Genomic DNA, 24783 nt, shown 5'->3' on the forward strand with positions numbered 1-24783 from the left:
TTGACCTTTGTTAGTGAAGTGTTTCAACTTCTCTATACCCATAGCATCATTCAGGCTCCTGTATAAATCTCCCTGACTGCTTGGGGCAAAGAGAAGTTAATATAAAGACTTTAGTGCAAACAGAACTGTGGTGAGGACCAGAGGGGCAGTAGTAGTCCCAGGTCTGGCTTCCAGAACAGCACCTCAGACCTGGGCCACCAGAGAAAGAGGAAGATAGACAGTCATAGAGCCACCTTCCAGACCTTTATTGTGGTACAGTGGGCTGAGCTGCCACCTGCCATGCCAGTATCCCATATCAGAGTGCTGGTTCGAATCCTAGATGCTCTGTTCCCAATCCAGCTTCCTGCTAAAGTGCCTGAGAATCAGCAGACAATGACTCAAGCACCTGGGCCCCTGCCACCCATTTGGGAGACATGGATGGAGTTCCTGGCTCCTAACTGGCCTGGTCCAGCCCTGGCTGCTGCGAACATTTGCAGAGTGAACCAGTGGATGCAAGATCTCTCTTTCTCTCTCCCTCTCTGTTGCTCTGCCCTTCAAAAACTAGATACAACTTTATAAAATGTATTTAAGAACAAAAAATAAAGCTACCTTCTAACTCCAGGCCTCAGGATCACACCCCTCAGCCATGGGCCAGGTACAGGAACCAATCCCTCATCCTGCTGTTTCAAAGCCACACTGCATCTGCTGTGAGCTCCTTCTGCCAGTAGGATGCCTGTCTCCCCCATTCTACTCTATTCCAAACCCAGATCTCATGTGATCCACTGACTGGTTGTCCTGGATCCAGTCTGGAACGCGGGCCACGAGCAGGTCTGAAGTTGCCTGGCTGTGACACACTCCATCTACCCATCTGAAAATGGAGGTCATGACTCCTGTTCCACCTGCTCCCAGGGCTGTGTTGGAGGGAAAAGGACACCATGAATGTGGACCACTCAAACCGCAGTGCACTGTCAATACTGAACACACGATACTTCCTGTAACCCTACATGGTGTCTCATGTAATTTTCTGTTTTGGTGCAGTTCAAGTTGAGGCTTCAAAAGCCACACCCACGCAGGTGGTAAGCTCTGGGCCTGGGATGCCGCGCTGTGACCAACCCGCTCAAACATGGCGGCAGCGACTGCTTTGTGCACCACCATGCTGTTCGCAAAGCTCCGGTCTCATCTAGCCGGATAGTCTGTGTTTCTTAATTAGTGTTAATGCAACATGCTGATTTCCTCCAGGCGCAAGGACTCTGCTTATTTCTGATTATTCAACCACATCCTCTGATTGATGTCCTTCTCCCCACCCCCTCCTAGTTTATTTACTAATGTCAACTCTGTTCCAGTGAGTCAGGCTGGAATCAGATCTCTCCTGTTCTGCATTTGACAGCAAGCTCCAAGGAGGCTCCTGGGGAGTGTTCGCTCAGTTTGGGGCTGGATGTAGGACCCTTGCCTCCTGTTCCCTAAAGAACATTTCAGGCTGCCCCTAAACAGGACAGGGCATGGCTTCTGGATTGGTGGCTGACTACCGTGGACGCTGAAGACCGGGTGTGCACAAGGCACTAAGATGAGCAGGAGGAGAGTCCATAGCCCAACAGCGAGACTTTCATGAGCAGGGCACACGCTGACTCTCAGAGCCACCATCTCCTCACCTGTAAAATGTTGCTAGTGAATTTCACTTTCTGAGTAGTGTTGAGGGGATTAAATGAGTCAGCACATCAGGTGTCAGTGAGGTGCACCTTGGTCGCAGGCGAAGGGTTTGGAGCCTCATGGCCTGGCTCATATCCTGGCTCTCTCTTCTCTGCCTTTACAACCTTTTGTCCAAGGAAAAACCTCTGGGCCTCAATTTTCTCATCTGTATTATGGAGATAATGATAGCACGTCCCTCATTCAATTATTCTCAAAATTAACTGATAGTTGGAGAAAGCAGTTAGAAGATATTTGTTACATATTAAGCACTCAATAAATGCTAACTCTTAACATTTGTATGCACTGAGACATAGTGAGCATTAGACAAATATCAGCTATCATTAGTAGATACAACAGCTAACAAATAGAAAATGTCAATCCTTGTCTTAGCAGAGTTTTTTTTTTCTTGAGGCTTTATTTATTCATTTATTTTTAATTAAATACTTTTTTGACAGGCAGAGTTAGACAGAGAGAGAGGGACAGAGAGAAAGGTCTTCCTTTTCCGTTGGTTCACCCCCCAAATGGCCGCTACAACCAGCGCGCTGCACCAATCTGAAGCCAGGAGCCAGGTGCTTCTCCTGGTCTCCCATGGGGTGCAGGGCCCAAGCACTTGGGCCATCCTCCACTGCACTCCCGGGCCATAGCAGAGAGCTGGACTGGAAGAGGAGCAACAGGACAGAATCTAGTCCCGAACCGGACTGGAACCTGGTGTGCCAGCGCCGCAGGCAGAGGATTAACCTAGTGAGCTGCAGCACTGGCCCTCTTGAGGCTTCCTTGCTCCTAGTCTGAACCACGAAACATGGGTTGAGAGGAGCTGCCTTTGAACTTGAGCCATCACTGTCATCCAGAGGTTTATTAAAACACAGGTTCCTGGCCCCACACACGAGTGTCTGGTTGAGCAGGTGTAGGGTGGGCACCAGGTAACTGGGGGTGGTTGTGAGTCCCCAGGAAGGCTGGTGGTGCCGGTCTGGGAACACATTTTGGACCCTTGGCTCAGGTCCATTCTCAGGTGCATTTCTCAGCTCTGCCCTGTTAGCCATGGGTTGGCCTTGCCCTGTCTTACTATTGCTCTATGCTGGCCTTTCCAGACAGTGGCCATCTTCATCCCTTTTGTGCTACAAGAACCCTGAGGTGGACAGATATTGACTTGCATCTAGGGAGGCTGAGAAGGCCAAGGTCCAGGCGTGGCCAGGCTCGGAGTCTGGTGAGGCCGTTCCCTTTTCCAAGAAGGCGCCTTGCACGCCTGCCTCACCTCTTACTATGATGGCTAAGAAACCCCAGCACGGGTTTTGGAGAAGATAGATGTTCGGCCATAACTGCCGTCTACAGGAAAAGGGGCCCCAGAGTTCTCCCTCCTCTACTCCCTTCATTGCTAAACACTGTTCTCCCGCCTTCCAGAGCTTTACACGCCTGCCCAGAAATGAATCTGTGAAGACCAGCTCCAGCCCCGAGCTGAGAGCAGACTTCTGCAGGGGTGTTTCAGCAGCTCATCAGGCTAGATTCTATGCAGTTCTGATTCAGAAAGGGTCGATGAGTTTTCTGTTTTGATGGGACTCAAATGTGAGGTGTAGCAACTCTTCTGATCTCAACCCCCAAAATTAAATCAGTCTCTCCAGGAAATGATCAATCCCTTTTAGTTTGGAATTTCATTAGCTTTTGTGTTAATGTTGCAATCAAAATGAATTTTAAACAGAAAAAAAAACATTATTTTTTGTTTTCCTTAAAATATACATTACCCTCGGAAACTTGGCGAGTAGGAAGAGGCAAGTCACTGCTCCGATGGGCCTTGCTAATTTGCAGTACTGCCTTTGGGAAAGTGTTGAGGGGGACCAAAGGAGCAACACCAAGAATTATAAAGAAAAATGCGGAGAAGCAAAAGTGAGATGAACATGAAAGCAAAAATCACACTCCGACTGAAGGGGTGATTGGGAGAGGTTGTCTGTAAAAGGCAAGAGGGTAAATATTTTCAGCTTTGTGGCCTTGTGGTCTCTATTGCCAAGTACCCAGCTCTGTCACAGACCATGCAGAGATGCCGGAGCATGGCTGTGTCTCAGCTTCCCCACCTGTAGAGCGGGATGGGCGAATACCTAAATTCTGTGAGGTTTTTAGGAATGCAACAGAAGAATACGCGTGGGATTTTCAAATAGTGCTCTGCCTGGCAGTTAGTAAGTATTCACAAATGTTTTTAATGATCTCTTCTGGCCATTGCTGGAGGTTGCAAGAAAGTTTGCTTCCTTACACTGTCTTTCTCCACTGCCAACCCGTTCCTTAATCAGGATGTGCCTCAGTGTTTCCATCTGTAAAATGGAGGTAATGATAGAACCTACTTTGTAGGGGTGTTATGGTGGCAAAAATTAGTAAATAATATTAGGCATTTACAACAATGCCTGACACATAAGACAGACTGCATGAGAATTTGAGGTTGTGGTGATGGTGATGGTGATGATGTGGTGATGATGATGATGGTGATGCGGAAGAAGATGATGAAGAGGAGACATGAGAGTAAGGATGGTGGTGGTGGTGGTGATGGTGGTGATCATGGTGACCATGGTGATGGTGGTGGTAGTGGTGATAGTGATGGTGATGGTGATGGTAGTAGTAAGGTTGACAATGATGTTGATGTGGGTGATGATGAGGGGCGGTGTGGATGTGCACACACACAGAAGTTCATCTCAGTAAAGACTCCATTGTAATTCATTAGCCACGACCAAGCAAAATGACAAAAAGTGGCGTAAGAGATGTGGTACTTTGCTGGCTCACCTGGTTGAGCCAACAGAAAGCCGTCCAGGTAGAGTTGGCTTTAGGACACTCGAATCCAGCAACCTGACAGCACCATCTGGCTCCGGATCTCTCAGCTCTACTTTCCTGTGTGTTGCATTTATCCTCAGAGAGGTTCTCACCTCTTGGTGGCCAAATGACTCCAAAGCCCCGTCTCATACCTTCCCAGGTTCATGCTCAGCAGTAAGGAAAACGCCCCCCACCCCAAGTCCCAGAGCAAGATTCCACCGATTCTCATGGGGACCCCAATGCTGTGGCCAGATCCTTGGAAAGTCCTGGGGAACTGAGGCCCAGTCGCATGCTTTCCCTGCATCCAGAAGTAGGGCCAGCCTTGCCCAAAGCAGGAGGACTGTGCAGGTCTCCGAGGTTAGAGGAGTTTCACCGAGCTGGAAACTGGGTGCTGAGCATCCAGCATCTTCTAAGTCAGCAGCAAATGCCACTACAGGGTCCTTTGTGAGTCAACGGCACTGGGATTTTCTTTCCATTTGTGGGAACTCTTTACTCAGAAGAAAAAAAAAAAAAAGTCCTCCTAGATACAGTTAAAGATATGAATTTGAACTTGGGGGTTTTTTTTGTGGGACTGCAGTCAGGATTCAGCTATGCATCCCACTGTCGTTGGGCCCCACAGTTCCACCAATGAGTAAGCACAGCTCCATCAGGATGGAGCCCACACCAAAGGCCATCTTGCCCTATTATTGCCACAGAGTTCCAGCCTCATCTCTCTTGATTCAATCTTCCTGCCACAACGTGGGGCAGAATGGGGATGGAGCTACCCAGGAGTAACATCTCTATACTCACTGGGGTGAATTCAGCGTAAATCCAAAGTTGATTCTAGAACGTGAAGATGTGCATTTCAAGCCTTAAAGCGACCTCTAAGGAAACAACTCAAAAACATGGTGAGAAAAAAATCATTAAAGAAATTAAAATACCACACTAGAAAACACTCATTTTGTGCAAAAGAAAGCAGCCAGGGAGGAACAAACAGAAAAGAATGAGACATATGGAAAATGAAAAGTAAAGTGGCAGATGTAAATCCAACTATACCAGTAATAACATTGAGTATGAATGAAGTAAACACGACCTGAAGAGAAAGGTGTAAAATTATATTAAAGTCACATAGCTTTGCAATCCACATAATCACAGTCTCCAAATTCAGCTGGGCCTTCTCAATTTCTTTTTGGGCAAAATATAGATCATGTTAGCACAGCATACAATATCCTACAGAATCGGGCACACGGGGACATGGTGGCTTCTGCAGCCTGACCCCAGCTTTCCTCCTCTCAGACTCTGCACAGCTTCCTGCTTCTGCAAATGTGGTTCTCTCCCCTTTGAAGAAACTCTCTGGACCCCACCCTGGTCAGTCCATCGCTGTGCTGCCTCTACTTGGTGCAGGTGTTTTGTTTTTCCTGCAAGAAGACTTCCCGGCTCCTTTGCACACCAGGTTCCGGCCCTAGTTGTATGCGTAGCTGGACACCAAGCAACAGAACCAAGTAACAGAAGGCACAGCGCAGAAAGGCTGATATAATAATGAGAGTGCGGATTTTGGATGACAAGAATTCCACGGATCAGAAAGCACCAGGGTCATTGATTCAGAGCAACAATCGCAACAACTCAAGATTTTCTCTGTTTCCTGGGCTGTTGTTAATGCGCTGCTTTCTGTCCTCGCATTTAGGTTTTCTTGGAAGCAGTATAGTTTCCACAGCTGTGAAGTCCTCACACTAAAAGCCCAAAACACCACAGAGGGAGAATGTCCCTTCTCTTTTTAAAGTGCGAGAAATATCCCCACACCTGCCCTGTGTGTTGCCCTCCGACGTGCTGTCGGCCAGCATCAAGGCAAAGATGTAAATCAGTTATTGGCAAGAGGGATGAGGTTACCTCCGAGGACTTGCACTGGGAAATTCCCTCCTTGTGGCTAGAGAGAATCCCAACCTGTTCTGAAGCGTGTGGCCAGCCAACACCTTCAAGATGGGGTCCTTTGTCACGGAAGGAGCAAGATATGGGAATAACTGTTGCCACGGCAACCATCCTTCCAGGCCATTCCGCCCACCATGGCACCACCACTTTGTGTTATAACCACCTGGTTGTGTGCTGTCTCCTCCAGCACACCGTGAGCTTCCAGAGGGATGGGACCACAGCTGGTTCCTCGCTGTAAAACACGTGACTTTTTGTATTGGGTGGATGGATGGACGGACGGACAGGCAACAGCAAAAAGGATTCCCTACAGTAACTGAGCTGGCCATGCTGTGGCTTTGCTATATTTTGGCAGAGAATCACACGGCTGGCAGAGCAGCCCACAGCCATAGGAAGAATACATTTGTGTAAGGGTAGATTTGACTTTTTAGCCAAAAGAGATTCTCTCGGGGTTCTGTATAGTGTGCATATTGTGCCCTGAGATTGAGAAAGGGCAGGGCTCCTTTTCCAAACTATAAATTCCACGAAGGCAGAGACCTCGCTTTCCCATTCCCCTCTCTCAATGACTAGCCCAGAGCCTGCACTTAATTCAAGATAATTTTAACGTATGTACTATTTATTTATTTATTTGAAGGATAGAATGACAGAGGAAAAAAAAAAGAGATCATCTGTGCTTTGGTTCACTCCCCAGATAACTGCAACAGCCGAGGCTGAGCCAGGCTGAAGCCAGAACCCCATCCGGGTTTCCCACATGGGTGGCAGAGAAGCAAGCATTGGTTGTCTGAGTCATTGCCTGCTGTCTTCCCAGGTGCATTAGCAGGAAGCTGGATCAGAAGCAGAGCATCCAGGACTCAAGCCAGCACTTAGATATGGGACACAGGCACCCCAAGTGGCAGCTTTCCCCACCGTGCCACAAAGCCCTCTCTTCAAAACAGTTTAAAAAAAATAAAGAGCAAAAGAATCTGGGTAGTTATTTTTCCTTGTTTTTTTTTTTTTTTTCAATCCAAAAAAGACTTATTACACAGTTCTTTAACAGAATTCATAAGAGTTTTCTTTAAATGTATTTATTCTTTCAATTCACATTCACTATCCAAACACTCTGTATAAAGCCTTAGATTCTTATTTAATGAGATTTACGTGACTTGGAAGGAAGTTTATTGGAGTTGTTTCCAGAAATATTAAATGTGTTGGAAATGTCATCATGTTGACTAGGGGACCTCCCTGAACATGCATGTTCGAAGATTCCGAGATCCTGGTATTTCAGACAGACTTCCATGAGAGCTGTGTGCCATCAACTTTGTTTTCAGATGTTAAAATAGAGGCTACAGTGGTTTTACAAGACTGCTCGATGAGTAAGCGCTGGATTTGAATCTCCTTGTGTCTGCCTTCACAGAGCACACTCTTCCTGCTAGTGACAGGGACCAGGGTCTGTTGTTCTGTCGTGTCCATCAGAAATCAGATCCCCAAGGTTTACCTGGGCACATAGCTGCCCGGGTAAACACTTTCCCAGCCCAGCCCGCCCTGTGGTTGTGTCTGGCCATTGAACTATATTCTAGGTGTGACTGGAAGTAATTAGGAAGCCTTCCTCCTAAGTGGCAGCTGCCACGCCCCTCTTGCCTGTCCTCTGCCCTTGCTTCTTCATTGTGACTGGAGCAACAGCAACGACTTTGGAAAATGAAGGGAAGGCAAAGTATTGAGGATGGGAGGAGCCTGAGCCCCCAAAGAACCATGAGTCTACCATACTAGCCACAACCCACCTACTGCTAGACTTCAGTTGTGTTTTTTTAAAAATCCATATGCTGCTATCATTTAAGCCAATGTCATTGAGGTTTGCCTATATCTGAACTCAACCCTATAATATTATTACAATGCACTGCCTCCTGATCTGTCATTGTTTTGGAGGAAAAAGTCCTACAACTACTCTCAGTAACAATTTCACCTAAAAAAAAAAAAACAAGATCTTGGGGAATCAGGTTGCTTAAGGCAATACCCACACATACACATTTTGCTCAAAGGGGAAGCAAGAGGGAGTTCTTCCTGAAACAGTTGGCATTGACCTGTGTTTTCAGGGAACATCTAGACCCAGGAGTCTCCCAACTCAAACGTGAACGTCTCCTGTGGTCCACATCCATGCTTGCAGCAATGGAGCACAATGGAGCGTGGGGAAGAGCGGCTCAGAGAAAGGCTCTGCCAACTTTTCCAAAAGGTACAGTGTGCAGACTATGACTTGCTCCTTTTCACTAGAGCCAGACTTGAAACCAAGGACATTTATTTGGGATTTTAATCTTATCTAGGACACACAAAAACACCTTTAATAAATGTGCTAGATGTATGAATATTTGCATAGTACTTACCAAAACCATATTTTCTCCCCTGGAACTAGTAAAAGGGGATTTCACTAAAAATATTCTTCTGTCCATTTGGGTTAAGGATGAACTTATTCTGAAGAATTCTGAAAGAAAGACTAACTTGGAAAAACATCACGAGGGAAACTGGGGCTTACAGCCTTCATGTCTCATTCAAAGTCCTTTCAAAGTGCCTTAAACAGCTTTGGAAAGTAGAGACATGGCACTACCACACAAACGGAGAGTTTCTACTAAAATATTTTTGAAAGGGCATAGAGCCTCACTGCTATTTTTGTACCAATTTTTAAAAATTAGTTTTTATTATTTTGCTTTTGTAGTATAGGAACTATTACTCTGATATACAAAAATAACATTGTACTTCAAATTTTCTTTACTTTTAAGTGAAAATACTTGTAGAAGGCAATTTCAAACACCCACTTGAAGCTCTACATTCATTTTTTTAAGAAATTAGAAATTTCTACTTAGTAATGTAGAAATTCCTACTAGTTCTAGACATTCCTGCTTAGTAATGACCTTCAAATGGATCATTCTGACTAAATATAATCTTACATATTTTTCCTTATGACATTTATAGTGGTCATTTTCAATTTAATTATGGAAAAGAAGAGGGATTTTTTTCAATGGTGAGCAACAAATAGAAACCAGCTATGAGCCCATACATTGCAGATGGTCCCTGTAACGTGTTGTCTAGGACTAGATCTAAATACTAGATATGTATACAATGTTGTAACTCTATATCCATTTTTGTCACAATGGCTTTGAAAAGTTTTGCTGCTTTTTGGACTACATTCTCCTTCTCCTTCTTTCTCTCTTGAATACCAATGTTTTTGTGCCCAAACACGTTGAATAAATAGGCTACAAGAAGTGATAGTTTGACACTATGGTTTCAGGCAAAAACAGACTCTCCAATTTATCCAACACAACAGTTTCAAGTCAGAAAATATCAAGAGGAGCAAGTTTGAATTGTGAGCCACGTTTGGATGAACTTGAGAAATGTGCCCTGGTGTGCTCGCACCAAGAGGGGATGCGCAGTGCGTCCTGTGCTTGTCCTGCTTCCATGAGCACGGTCACGTTTCAAGTTTAGGCCTCTTTCAGCCTGTTTTTCTGAGCTCGACTGTTATTTTTGTGGGTGTGAGAGAACTTCGAGTGCAAGATAAACAATGCCTCAGCCCCCAAATGGTTCAGAAATTACCTAAGAAAATAGTGCAGAAAGAAAAATGCACTCTTCAAAGAATGATTCCTTCGGGCACCTATTCCACTGAGTCCTACCTAAAATGAAGCTCTACCTTCGTCTTTTGGCAAGAAAAAGGAACTTCCTTTGCATTACATCATATATATATATATATATATGCAAACTAGGTCTATTTAATTTCTATTATTATTAATGTAAACGTGTTTTCATTGTTCAATGGATGCAATTTCCTATCTTTGAAAATTATAAGGATATTGTGGATGAAGATGGCATGTATCTCAAAGTTTCCCATTAAGATGAATGGAATTTTTTCCCATTTAGTTGCTTTTTACTCAAGGTTTTCAGGAATATCTTAGTCAGTGAGCAGGAGATAGGTATAGAGACTCCTCCTCACACAGAAATAGGCCAGCAAAGAGTCTTTCTCACTCATTTGCTCTCTTCCTTACTCTCCTCCCGTGTGCTGCAGGGATCCTAATGGGGCGCCCAGAACTGTCGACCCTGTTGGTGTCCACAGCCTGCACCATCTCCAGGACCGTGAAAACGATGGTCCTGCCTCCTGTGGTTAAGTTACGTCGGGTGGTACAGTTGACCATGAGGCAAGACGCTGAAGCGTGTGGGGTTGAACTCATCAAGGAGAATGTTCTAAGTCGGGGGTTTTCTCTGAGTGTCATAGGGAGGAAAGCCAGAGGCATTCAAGCATGAGAGATTGGATCGTTGGGAGGTTCTCGACCGCTAAGATGGAGAGACCGTGTGGCAAGAATTTGAGAACTGGGGCCAGAGGACGAGACTGACCCCTGGGCAATGTCTAGCAAGAGACACACACCTCAGTCCTCGCAACCACAGGGAAACGAACTCTGGCAATTACTTGCAGGAGCCTGGAGGCAGATCCTGCCCCCGTGGAGGCTCCAGACCAGAGCACAACCCAAGGTATGTTTTGGTTTCAACCCTGTGGTGTCTTTGTTAACAGAGAACTCAGCCACTCCATGCCAGACTTCTGACTACACAACAGTGAGCCAACAAGACAGTGTTTAAACTACTGTCTACAGTGATATCTTACATAGCAATGGAAAGCTAATACACCCATATCAGCCAGGAGAAGCCACGCTGAATTACATTTAAAAATCATTTTATGGGCCAGTGCTGTGGCACAGCAGGTTAACGCCCTGGCCTGAGGCGACGGCATCCCTTATGGGCGCCGGTTCCAGTCCCAGCTGCTCCTCTTCCAATCCAGCTCTCTGCTATGGCCTGGGAAAGCAGTAGAAGATGGCCCAAGTCCTTGGGCCCCTGCGCCCACGTGGGAGACCCGGAATAAGCTCCTGGCTCCTGGCTTCGTATTGGCACAGCTCAGACCGTCGCGGCCATCTGGGGAGTGAACCGTTGGATGGAAGACCTCTCTCTGCCTCTCCTCTCTCTGTAAAACTCTGACTTTCAAATAAATAAATAAATCTTTTTAAAAAATCATTTTAAAGACCACAGAATCCCAGAATCATAGACAGCAAAGGCTTAGTTCTCACTCATACAAATATCTGGTGGGATCATTAGATGGGCTACACTCAACACAGTCACTCAGGGGCCAGGATGCTGGAAGCTGCGTGGAGGATGTGCTTCTGTGGTTGCTGGGGGAAGAGCAGAGCTAGAAGTTTCACTCCAGCTAGTAGATATTGGGGACTGGCACAGACATGCTGACCTTCTACCCACAGCCCATTGACCAGAGTTAGTCACAGGGTCCTGCCCGATGCATCTGAGAAGTACAACCCCCTGCATGCGTAGGCGAAAAAGAGAGCAGGCTGGTGGGCAACACAATCGTCTCACCCACAGCTGCCTCCACTCCCTTCTCCTTTGTCTGCTTCCTTCTGCCTCTTGGCAGGTTTCAGCAGCACATGGGGCTGGACTGAAACGTGCATCCTTTCACAGACCTCAGACCAGGGACTCTCAACCTTAGTCACCGAAGGTTACAGACTTTTCTGTACAGGCTTAGAGTAGTTGTCAACATTGGAAAAAATCAGAACTTTTTTCACCAAAAAATCCCTGAACCTATGGCATCACTCAAACACATTGAGTCTTGTAATGATGTATTTTACAGAACAAAATAGAGCTATACAGTATGACCTACATTGTTTTTTATTTCTCTTGAAGATTTATTTTATTTATTTGAAAGGCAGAGTGACAGAAGGAGAGGGAAAGGAAGAGGGGGCAGAGGCAGAGGGGAGGGAGAGGGAGCTCTTCCATCCACTGTTCACTTCCCAGATGGTCCCAGATGTTGGGGCAAGAGCTAGGAGCTTAATCAGTCTCCCACATGTGTGGCAGTGGACCAATACTAGAGCCATCTTCACTGCTTTCCTAGGTGCCTTATCAGGGAGTTGGATCAGAAGCAGACCAGCCAGGACTTGAACCAGCATTCTGAAATAGGATGCTAGCATTACATGTGGTGGGTTAACCCATTGCACCACAATACCAGCCCCAAAATATTTATTTATTCATTCATTTTTAAAACATTTGAGAGGCAGAATGACAGAGAGGGGGAGCACAATATTTTCAAAAGAGTATTGTTATGCAAAAATACCAAATGATAATTTATGTAATATAACCCCACATACTAATGTCTACAAATAATAGTTGCCTACTGAGAATGAAATAAGATGGAGGGATGCCACAGCAGCTCAGATTCTAAAGGAAATATTTTGACCAGGAACATTCACCGGGTTTCTGTGACGCCTTAAAGAAGATGAGAACCAGTGTAATGCATTAGTTTACAAAATGTCTTACTAGCGTTCACTGTAAGGATGATTTATTTTCCTTAACACAGCAGAATAAAATGTCAGTGCACTCATGCCCTCACATCACCATTTTTATGAATTCTACGCTCCGCTTTTACAAGAAAAGAGCGAACAACAAGACAACACAGGCAGGGGTTTTTATAAACATCAGGGTACGTTCCAAGGCAATACAATCCGCTTGTGCTTATATTTCCACCTGTTTAGGACTATGTCCAGTGAGTGGTAGCCAGAAGAGAGGTCTGAGACACTGAAAGTGAATGAATCATCAAAGAGATTTGGCTTTGATTTCGATCCCTAGTGGGAAGCCGAGGTTTGTCTGCCCAACGGCCCTTCCAGCTTCTGATTACCAATCACCCCCACCCCTACTCCTTCCATTTCTGCTGGGAAATTTACCCTCACCCAATTACACTCAGAGCTGCTGACGTTAAATCTAGATGCATGCTGCCGGCGCCGCGGCTCACTAGGCTAATCCTCCGCCTTGAGGCGCCGGCACACTGGGTTCTAGTCCCGGTCGGGGCGCCGGATTCTGTCCCGGTTGCCCCTCTTCCAGGCCAGCTCTCTGCTGTGGCCAGGGAGTGAAGTGGAGGATGGCCCAGGTGCTTGGGCCCTGCACCCCATGGGAGACCAGGAAAAGCACCTGGCTCCTGGCTCCTGCCATCGGATCAGCGCAATGCGCCGGCCGCAGCGCGTCGACCGCAGCGGCCATTGGAGGGTGAACCAACGGCAAAGGAAGACCTTTCTCTCTCTCTCTCTCTCTCACTGTCCACTCTGCCTGTCAAAAAAAAAAAAAAAATGCAGATTCCAGCCGGCGCCGCGGCTCACTAGGCTAATCCTCTGCCTTGCGGCGCCGGCACACCGGGTTCTAGTCCCGGTCGGGGCGCCGGATTCTGTCCCGGTTGCCCCTCTTCCAGGCCAGCTCTCTGCTGTGGCCAGGGAGTGCAGTGGAGGATGGCCCAGGTGCTTGGGCCCTGCACCCCATGGGAGACCAGGAAGAAGCACCTGGCTCCTGCCATCGGATCAGCGTGGTGCGCTGGCTGCGGCGGCCATTGGAGGGTGGACCAACGGCAAAGGAAGACCTTTCTCTCTGTCTCTCTCTCTCACTGTCCACTCTGCCTGTCAAAAAAAAAAAAAAAAAAAAAAAAAAAAAAAAAAAAAAAAAGAATGGAAGAGGGAGGAGAGGAGAATGAGGAGCCGATGTGGAACAAAGATACATGGAACACCACGGCCTTGGAAGATGGAAGAAAGGCCCCAGTCAAGGAAAGTGGGTGAATTCCAGAAACTGGAGAAGGCACGCAGGTGGATCCCACCCCACGCCCGAGCCTCCGCGTGGGAACCCAGCCCTGCAACATTCTGTTTGTAGCCTCATGAGACCCGCATCAGACTTCTGACCTCCAGACCCAGCAAAGAAGAGCGCTCCTGATCTCGGGTGACTCGCAGCAGCAGCGACAGCACACGGATGCGGGGACGCCCTCCCTGCTGCTGGCAAGCCCAGCTGCCCTTCTGCAGAGGCAGCACCGGTGCGCCCCGCTCTGCCTCGACCCATCCTTGTTTTCCTTTGCCTGTCAGAAAGCCCCCTCCCCTCTCCTACGCGTAAACTTCTGTTGGAGCTGGCTGGGACTGGATTCCCATCACCTGCAGTTAAGAGTCCGGATTGCGGCCGGCGCCGGGCTCACTGGGCTAATCCTCCACCTTGCGGCGCCGGCACACCGGGTTCTAGTCCCGGTCGGGGCGCCGGATTCTGTCCCGTTTGCCCCTCTTCCAGGCCAGCTCTCTGCTGTGGACCGGGAAGGCAGTGGAGGATGGTCCAAGTGCTTGGGCCCTGCACCCCACGGGAGACCAGGAGAAGCACCTGGCTCCTGGCTCCTGCCATCGGATCAGCACGGTGCACTGGCCGCAGCGTGCCAGCCGCGGCGGCCATTGGAGGGTGAACCAACAGCAAAAGGAAGACCTTTCTCTCTGTCTCTCTCTCACTGTCCACTCTGCCTGTCAAAAAAAAAAAAAAAAAAGAGTCCTGATCACACTGCAGAACCTTTTTCAGCTGATTTCTCTTTTCCAGAGAGTCACAGAAGTTGTAGTGGCCGTTAGCCCTTAGCTAACCAGTTAGTGACAGTGGTTAGAAGCCCCTGCCGGAGCTCAGGGTTTGGATCGGGGATGCCTCCTTTTGTAGGAGTTCTTTGTGACCCAACTGCTTCTCTGAAAAAGAGGACAAGACAGCACCATAGATGAGGCTTCGAGTCCTGAGGATCACGGTTCAAATCCTACCTCCTCTGCTTCCCACCTGAGTGGCCCCAAACATGTGACAGTTGGGAGGGGGCCTCCATTTGCTTGAATGTCAACTTTCCATGTGACGTTTGATCTCCAGGTGTCTGACAGCTGTCTGTTCTATGTTTATCTCAATAGATAAAGTTGCCTGGTAGACAAAAGTCCCCTTAGGCTGTAGAAGTTTCCACGTTGTTCTAGCTGCCACTCAAGCGTGGAACACTGAGTGAAATTATATACATAATAAAATGATACAGGTCCCCACACAGACCAGTGACTCAGTGAATGTCCATAAGCAAAATGAAACCAAGGACGGAGGAATCCCTTTGAGTTTCAGGTTCCTCATTGATAAAACAAGGTTGGCCTCTTTCTCATGTGTGATGCTAGGACTGAAACCATGAAGTACTTGCAGCTCTTGCCTGGAGCTTCCATTTTTAATTCCTCCACCTTCCCTTGTCCAGGGAAAGATGAACATGGCTGCCTGCGCATGAGCTGGGCTTGTCTTCATGCAGAGCAGAGCCAGGACTTCCTTTCGGCAAACACATGATCCCACGGTCTTGATGGACCCCGTCTCCAGCTGAGGAGTCACAAGAGACAGCGCGCACTTTCCAGAAAAGTAACTCCCCGGCTGGGTTCTTCAGCTGCAGCCACCACCCACTCCCCTCCCAAGAACAGATCTCTGGCAGGTGTTTGGATTACTGCTGCTCTGAGACAGAGGGTTAAGGACCCTGTTTTCTAATCACCGTTTTTCCTGGGATTTGTACAGACATCGGCTACAAAGTTAAGGGCAAGGTGATATGAAAGCAAAACAAAAGATTCACCCACTGAGACACTAAAAACAGCACTTCTGTGTTGCTGTCATCCTTGCCAGTACTCAGGCAAGGTGTGTCTCTAAGATGCCTCGCAGTTCTACAATGACATCTTCGGGGAAAACATAAATATTTTTCACCATACATATATTGAAAGTGATTTTTAAATAGTTTCTGTCAGGAGAAATATTACTTCTGGTTTATTTAAATATATTTTCACAGTGTATTAAAATTCAATAGAAAATTGTTAGTTCTAAGTGAGCAGTAATATTGCATTATCCCAGAAAAAATATATAAAATCAGCTCAAAGAAATACTTTACTATTGATGATTAATGTTCCATAGCAAAGTTAGAGTAATCATAAACTTAAATCTAATATATTAAAGAATTAACCTTACTTTCCCTCTGAGAATCTGTGTGGTCTGTGGCTCATTATTTTTGTTAGGAAAATTTACCTTTAAAATGTGTGTGCTGTGAAATAAATCATCTTCCATCTGTAAAAAAAAAATGTGGATGATGTCTGTGCTGTGGTCGTGTGTGTTTGCAGATCTCTGCCACTAGGGGCAGCATCACCTATTATTTCACAAAGATCGCTGGGTAATTTGGGGGTGGCTTTTGCGTGTAGGAAAAACGTAGTAGCTTCCTTAGTGACGTTGGCAAGTCACTTCTTGTGGAACCTCAGTTTCCCCAGGAAGGATTTGGACTAGGCGATCTCAGACATTGATAGTTAAAATTCCATGGCTCAGTGATTATTATTAAAAGTGCAGGGGAGGAGAGCTGAGTTACAAGTCCAGATGTGACCCGACATCCATTCTATAACTTAGAGTCAAGTGTGTGCTCTCTGTCGACTGCTATAGCAAAATAGCATAAGCTGGGCTTATAATCAACAGATGCTTATTTCTCACACTCCTGGAGGGCGGAAAGCCCCAGGTCAGGTTGCTCGTGGATCTGCTGCTCCTGATGGCTGGATTTCTGGTTCATAGCACCTTCTCTCTACATCCTCTTCTACTGGGAGGGGCAAAGGGCTTTCTGGAGGTCTCTTTGGAAAGGGTAATAGTGCCAATTATGAGAGCCCTACCCTCATAATCTAATTACCTCCTAAAACTACACCTCCTAGTACCATCACCACTGGGGTTAGGATTTTAATATATCAATTTGAGGGGACATAAACATTTGGATCATAGCTACCCTCATTCTTAAGTTTCTCAATTGTAAAATGAGATGAAGCTAGAGTTTCCCAAACATTAGTTTCCCTCGCTACATGTAAATACTAGTTCCCATCATGATAATACAATAAATACTGTGATACTGCAACATAAGGATTGATTAGATGGTGATAATGCTGTGTTAATCTCCTACGCCTGCCGTAAAATATTGCCACAGAGCGGGTGGCTTTCAAACACAGAACTGTGGGCCTGTACCCAGACGTGAAACTGTTGAATCACATAAGATTCTATTTTTAGGTTTTTTGAGAGCTCTCTATACTACTTTCCAGAATGGTTAAAATCGGTGTGTTGAAGAGACACCTGCACTCTCATGTTCATTTCAGTACTGCTCACAGTAGCCAAGATACGACAGCAACCTAAGTGCCCATCAATGATGAATAAATAAGGAGAACGTGGCATACACACAATTGGAATACTATACAGCCTTAATAAAGGAGACTCTGTGCATTCTGACCCCACGGATGGATCTGGAGGATATTATGCTAAGTGAAACAAGCTTGGATCTCAATCTAAAGAAGCTGATCTCACAGAAACTGAGAGGAGAAATGTGCTCAGCAGAGGCTGGGGAGGAGTGGGAGGGATGGGAAAAGGGAGATGTTGATCAAGGGTAGCAAGTCCCAGTTAGACAGGAGGGATACATTCCAGCGACCTGGGACATTGCACTGTGACCACACTTAACAGCCACATCCCATGCATTTCAAACTTATTAAAAGAATAGGTGTTTAACACTGTCTCCACAAAAGAAATGCTGAATAGGTGAGGTGACAGACAGGTTAATCAGCTTTCTTGAGTCTTTCAATAATGTCCACATAGATCAAAACATCCCATGCACCCCATAAATATACACAATGATCATTTGTTAATTAAAATTAGATAAGGAAACACAAAAGTTTGTCACCCACAGTTCCAGAGGCTAGAAATTTGGAACCAAGGCATCTGCAGAGCCACACTTCCTGCAAAGATGCTAGGGGAGAGTCCTCCCTTGCTTCCTGTAGCTGCTGGAGGCTGCTGGTAACCTGTAGCATCGCTTGGTTTGTGACAGCGCCATACCAGTCACCACCTCCATCATGACATGGCCCGGTCCCTGTGGGTGCCCTCTCTGTCTCTGTCTCCAACTTGCCGCCCTCCCTCCTCTTAGGAAGACCTGGTTCCATGACACCCCAAGCCAGCACAGCCTCACCTTTGCTTGATGACCTAGGCAAAGTCCCTGTATCCCAATAAGGTCACACTCACAGTTTCCATGCATCAGGACTGGAACTTTCCATTTGGGCAACCATTCAACCCACGCTGATGACATTGATAACCATGATGAGATGATGGTGAAGATGAGGATGATGATGAGAGGAAGAGGAAGGTCACCCGGGAGGTGAGATAAATCATCACGTGGCTCCTATGAAATGTCACACAGAATGCTAAGTGCTTTCCTTGGATTGCATCACACAATCCCTGAGAGCCCTACAGGGAAGGTGCAGTGTCCTCGTTATCCTCAGTACTTGGACTTTGGGAGGTTGAGACTGTTCTCTGAGGCCTCCCTCCTGTTGGGTTGGGATCCAGAACATGAGCACTGCTCTGCTGTCTGGCCCGTCACAGTGATGTCTACTGTCCCCCGCGCACTCACAGCCTCATCAATGACTCTGACATCTTTATCGATAGAAAGTAAGCATCCAATTTTTGCCCATGATAAGCAGAACTCATGTTGATTTGGGGTAGAACATAGATGCAGGTCACATAACAGAGGACAGGACTCCCTTCCTTGTCAAAATATTTCATTAATTTCAAAATTTGGGGCCAGCGCTGTAGTACAGCGGGCTAAGCTTCCACCTGCGATGCAGGCATCCCATATGAGCGCCAGTTCACGTCCTGGCTGTCCCACTTCCAATCTACTTTTCTGCTATGGCCTGGGAAAGCAGCAGAAGATGGCTCAAGTCCTTGGGCCCCTGAACCCACATGGGAAGACCCAGAAGAAGCTCCTGGCTCCTGGCTTCGGATTGGCGCAGCTCCAGCCATTGAGACCATTTGGGGAGTGAACCAGTGGATGGAAGATCTTTCTCTGTCTCTCCCTTTATTTGTCCACAATTCTCTCTCTCAAATAAATAAAATCTTTAAAATATATGTTAAGAAGTTTAAAAAATTTTTTATTTCATGGATTGTAAGAGACTAAGAATTCCAAGAGCAAGGTGCCCACATGTCGCGCCCGCCGATGGCTGGCCTGCTATGCCGTCACCTGCAGAAGGAGCAGGCACCGTGTTCTCTCCCGGCTGAAGAGCATACGGCACAAGGACCCAAAGACCCAGCTTATCCCCTCCAGGCCTTTTATAAGCCACTAACGGGTTCACTTTATCACTTCCCCAAAGTCTCCACCTCTTAGTACAAATAGATAGGGATTAAATTTCCTCACATGAAATATGGCAAAATGTAGCATTGTAGATTAACTCATATTTTTTTCCAACACCAAAATGCTTTATTTTGAAATTGTGTGGACTCAGAGTTGCTGCAAAAATAGCCCAGAAAGCCCTGCGGATCCTCACCCAGCTAAGCAGTGACATCTTCTCCAGCAGCCCGGCTCCTCTCAGGAAATTGACATGGGCATAGCTTTGCTGCCTAGACCACAGCCCTCCCCAGTGTTTATATGGGTGGGTGGGGGGCGGGGAGAGTTCTAGGCAATTTTATCCCATGAGCAGCTCCGTGTAACCATCAGCACCATCCTGATATAGAACCATACATCACAAAGGAGCACCCTCATCAGTGTTGCCTTTCCAATTTGCTTCATTACTTCACAGAGAAAGCTCCCATGGCCACTGACATTTCTTTATTACGTAACATTTTTCATTCTCGCTCTTTATCAAAGAAATCTGAGGTCCCATCCTCAGGGTCCTTGGCAGAGAGCACAAATTGCCTACATGGATTGATATTGTCTTGCTTTTCTCTCTCATTTTATACGTGTTGATTTGCGGCAGGAGATACTTGATTGCAGGATCGTGGAACACGAGACCATCTTCAAGTATAAGAGTAACAAAATGAGGGGTTGGTGCTACAGCACCGCAGGTTAAACTGCCATCTGCGATGCTGGTATCCCATGTGGACTCTGGTTCACGTCCCAGCTGCTCTACTTCCAATCCAGCTTCCTGCTAATGCACCTGGGAAAGCAGCAGAGGATGGCCCAAGTGCTTGGGCCCCTGCACCCAAGTGCAAAACCCGATGAAGCTCCTGGCTCCTGGCTTTGGCCAGAACCCATCCTGGCTATTTGGGAAGTGAATCAGTGGATCGAAGACATCTCTCTCTCTCTCTCTCTCTCTCTCCCTCCCTCTCTCTCTCCCTCTAAAATAAATAAATCTTCTTTTACAAAGTAACAAAAGTGAGTTATAGCAAAGAAAGTGAAGGAGTAAATGATAAAACAGGTGGCAGACAGAGGACAGAATGTAGAGAAGATGGCACTCCTGTGATGGAAAATTGCCAAACACTGGATTAAGAAAGAACTTTGAACCTAACTCAGATTCGGAAGCATATTATGACATGTGGCAGGAAGAAGAGAATGCAGGCATTGCTGGTAGAAATGCATAGTGCACCCATCAAAACTGGGAATGAAAGGTGCATGTTTGTATTCCTGTATTTCGAGACCTTTTTGTTACAGGGGGTTTCGATGTGGCTGTCACTCACAATAACGCCTCACCCAGCCAGGCTCTGCTCCCCGTGATATTAAGAATTGCCACTGCAGGGTGGGGAGGTACATCAGGGCGGGAACAAGGGTCTATTACAAAGATCTGGCAGGCTGTGGTGGGTGGCTTCTCATTTGAAGGGAGATGAGGTCGCCACCGGGCAGGTCTGCAAGTTTGTGCGATGAGCTGGGAGGAAAGGGGAGAGAGCACGTGGACTCCGTCCCCACAAGGACCCCGTGTGCACACAGGCTGGCCCTGCAGAGCTCACGCTGACAGGCAGCAAATGCGAAGGGCTAATAGAGATCCCCAGCTAAGTGTTCAGCTCATGATTTCAGCTCTCTGATACGTAAGGCAGTTCAGAGAATGCATTACAGTGCTTGCAGCCAAATGCCTTAAACCCACACTGAGTCACGGAAATCAATTAAGGTCTAAATCTTACTGCCGGTCATAACGTCAAGTCTGACCTCTTCCAGGCAGTGGGTTTTTCAAGGTAGTTGGGCTTCTGGTCCCTGAAGTTTCTCTTTGTAGTGCAATAACAGAGCTGGTTTGTTTGTCGGCATCGTTCATTCACTTCCTCATTTATTCAATAATGAGTTGTTCTGTTGTTGTTGTTTTTTGTTTGTTTGTTTGTTTTTTTGACAGACAGAGTGGACAGTGAGAGAGACAGACAGAGAGAAAGGTCTTCCTTTGCCATTGGTTCACCCTCCAATGGCCGCTGCGGCCGGCGCACCGCGCTGATCCGATGGCAGGAGCCAGGTGCTTCTCCTGGTCTCCCATGGGGTGCAGGGCCCAAGCACTTGGGCCATCCTCCACTGCACTCGTGGGCCACAGCAGAGAGCTGGCCTGGAAGAGGGGCAACCGGGACAGAATCTGGCGCCCCGAACCCGGTGTGCCGGCGCCACAAGGCGGAGGATTAGCCTATTGAGCCATGGCGCCGGCCTCAATAATGAGTTATTGAGAGTGTCCAATGACCAGAAACAGAGCTAGGCACTAGAGATACAGAGATTGAAGCAATACTGGTTCTTACTCTCCTGGAGCTTGCTTTTCACTTGACAACTAGATCAGGCTAGGCCACGTAGTGAGGTCTATGGTGGAAATTAGCAAACAAACCAATACATGGCAGAAGAGCTGAGGGGAGAGAGATGAGGGCCCTCGTTTCTGAGTGATGGTCATAGGCATGCATTGAGCACCTGCTGTGTGCGAGGCATTCTGTTGGGAGGGGAGCCAGTGGAATAAATGCACTCATGGGCAATGATCGTCAAGGATGGAGTTCAGTGCTTGCTGCCATATCCACCCAAGGCAGCTGCTGGGTTCCTATGTTACAATGAAGATCTGGAGACCAGGACAATTTCAGTTACTCTTCGCAGTGGAATAGTGCCTGTACCAAGGTGCCAGCTTAGGTCTGTTTGGCTCTAAGCTAGAGGCGAAGTTGCCCAAGTGTTGCTAGTACTCTACTGGGGCATATGTGAGCGATGATGAATATTTCTCTGGTTGCCTTCTCCTTTTCCTCAGTATTTCTGTAGACTTTGCAGTTTTTCCACCATGATTAATGTTGCCATTCCCCCCCCAAAAAAATGTATAAACTAAAATAAAATGGCTGATCTCCAGGGAAAAGTTGACCCAATATGTTTGCCTTAACTCTGAAACCGTGAGTGCTTGCATTTGTCTATAACCATAACTTTTCAGAAGAAATATCAGTAATAATGGGACATTTTTTGTTTCAGAAAACCTTAAGTTTTCTAAAATCCCTGGAAATAGCAATGGGATTATAGCACAAATAGTGCCTCTCCAGAGTTATTCTTTTAATATAAAACTGGGGAGAATGAGCTTATATAAGGATTACTTTCAGCAACTCTTACAAAACTTCAAATTAAAAAAAAAAAAAAGACTTTTCTATTTCACCAAAATCGATCATTGCTTTCAACTGGTCTTGATGAACTCAGAAACAATATTTATACCCTTCTGGTCTCACGTGTGCCCGCATCTGTGTTTGACATTATGTCGATTCAGAGAATTGTAAAGCTGGAAAGACCCTTGGAAATCATGTTTGGTAAAAATGGAAGCTCAACAAAGCAGCAAATAACCAGCACTAGCAGTTGTTAGGGACTATCTCTCCGTGAGATGAGAGTCCTGCACGTTGGCGCAGTTGCTCCTTGGGGCCTGATCATTCCTAACTCTGGGGGGGCTTCCCTGGGCATTGCAGGGTGCTCAGCAGCACCCCTGCTCGCACTCACCCCAAGCTGCGAACCCCTACTCCCCGCCCTTCCAATATGAAAACCAGGCACTGCCAGACGGGCCCTGGGTAGCTCTGAGAACGACCTCCACGCAATCTGTTGTAAAATTCTTCATGATGAGGGCGAAATTACGATGCTCAAGAGAGTCAAGTATCTTGCTGCCAGTCACAGAGCTATTAGCAACAGAGCCGCGATGAACGTCCAACTTCACTTACCCCACGTGACGACAGCAGTGACTGCCCATGAGTGAACACTTACCCAACACTTCCCTTGTATACAGTCCTCACTCCAACTGCGAGAAATGAATACAGGCAGTAGTCCTGCTTTTTGAAGGCGCAAACCGAGGTTTGGCAAGGTTATAGAAACCTTGGCAAGGTCACAGAACTACAACGGTGCAATCCTGAATGGGAATTCAGCTCTATTTGGCTAAAAGGCTGTCTTCTTCACTATCACAAATGCCCACAAACTCTGCGGTCTTACATTGCACTCCGCCAAGGGAAGGTCGGAGAGCATGAGAAAACAGGATTGATTCCCACAAGCAGAGATGAGACCTGCAGGATATAGCTCCCCTAATCACTCATGTTTGCATTCACACCTTCACTCCACATTCCCAAGCCATGAGGAGGCCTGAGCATAGTCCAAAGGGCCTGGTCTCGAATTTGGCTCTACCAGTGACTAGCTGAGTGACCTTGGACAAGTTACTAAAATTCTCTGAGCCTCAAACTTCATTTTCCTTATCTGTAAAGTTCGAGTAATTTTATTTCTACGATTATGATGAGAACAGGATAAAATCATGCATGGAAAATGTGCAGTATAGAATGAACATCTAGTAAATGATCGATAAAAATTTTTAATAAATTTTGTCATTATCATCGTTACTACCCGGAAAGAACTGAGCTGGCTAAGTCTGAGTGCATGCGGAGTGGAATAATATGAAAACAGCCCAAGAAAAATCATCACACAAGGGAAAAGCAATTGAAATGCCAAAGCAATCTCTAAGCAGCATGCCATGATCGCATTTACCTGTGGTTCCATATGTTAGCTTTCAAAAAAAAAAATTTCACATTAACCCACGTTCGTCATTAAGTTGTTTTTTTTTTAAAGATTTTGACTTTATGTTGGCAAATGCAATGAGATACACTTACAACACAAATTGCACGCTGAAGAAACTAAAATACATCTGCAATTTTCTAGATTTCTTGTCATCATTTTTGCAGTTTCTACTTTGAGAATTTGGGGGCGAAAAAGAAACCAACTTCTGTTGCTAGGAACATTTCAATCAATGAAGATCTCTCTCTGCCCACAAAGACGCCCCATGAACCAGTCCTCCTGCTCTCCCGCAAACCAAATTCCCCACAGATGTACGGCTGAGTCTGAGGATGCCTGTTAAGGAGAGTCATTTCAAATTCTGAATTTAGTTACAGATTCAAGATATAAACAGGGAGAAAAAAAAAAAAAAAAGAAAGGCTGGACAAATAATGGAAATTCTTCTCCCAGGGAAGCTTTGCTTATCTGCTTTGAATCTAATCATCTGCTCCATTTGTATTTATCTGCATGCAAATTGGTCAGATGTTTTAAAAAACGGTGCGGGAAGGCTGAGTCTACCAGCTGGGGCTGGGGACTTAGCCCTGGAGCCCATGTGGTCATGAATCTTACTTTCTCAAGTTACCTCTGAATCCATGGCACGGGTCAATTCATCCACGTGGGAGGGATCTTTCAGCCTGTCGTTTGGAAGGTGAAATGTAAAAGGATCATGCATGTGGAAAAACACTGGCATCTGTACTAGAATAATCAGATTGATGTCTCTGAGAAGTAATCAGGTTAATTTGTCTGGGAAGCAGAAGAGCATAATGGCTCACTGTGGGCAGCTTCTGTGTTACACAGGACTGGCTCTGGGTCCTAGTTCTGCT

The sequence above is a fragment of the Oryctolagus cuniculus genome, chromosome 19 (genome assembly GCF_051225735.1).
Source record: "Oryctolagus cuniculus isolate XC-2025 breed Fujian yellow rabbit chromosome 19, ASM5122573v1, whole genome shotgun sequence".
Classification (NCBI taxonomy): domain Eukaryota; kingdom Metazoa; phylum Chordata; class Mammalia; order Lagomorpha; family Leporidae; genus Oryctolagus; species Oryctolagus cuniculus.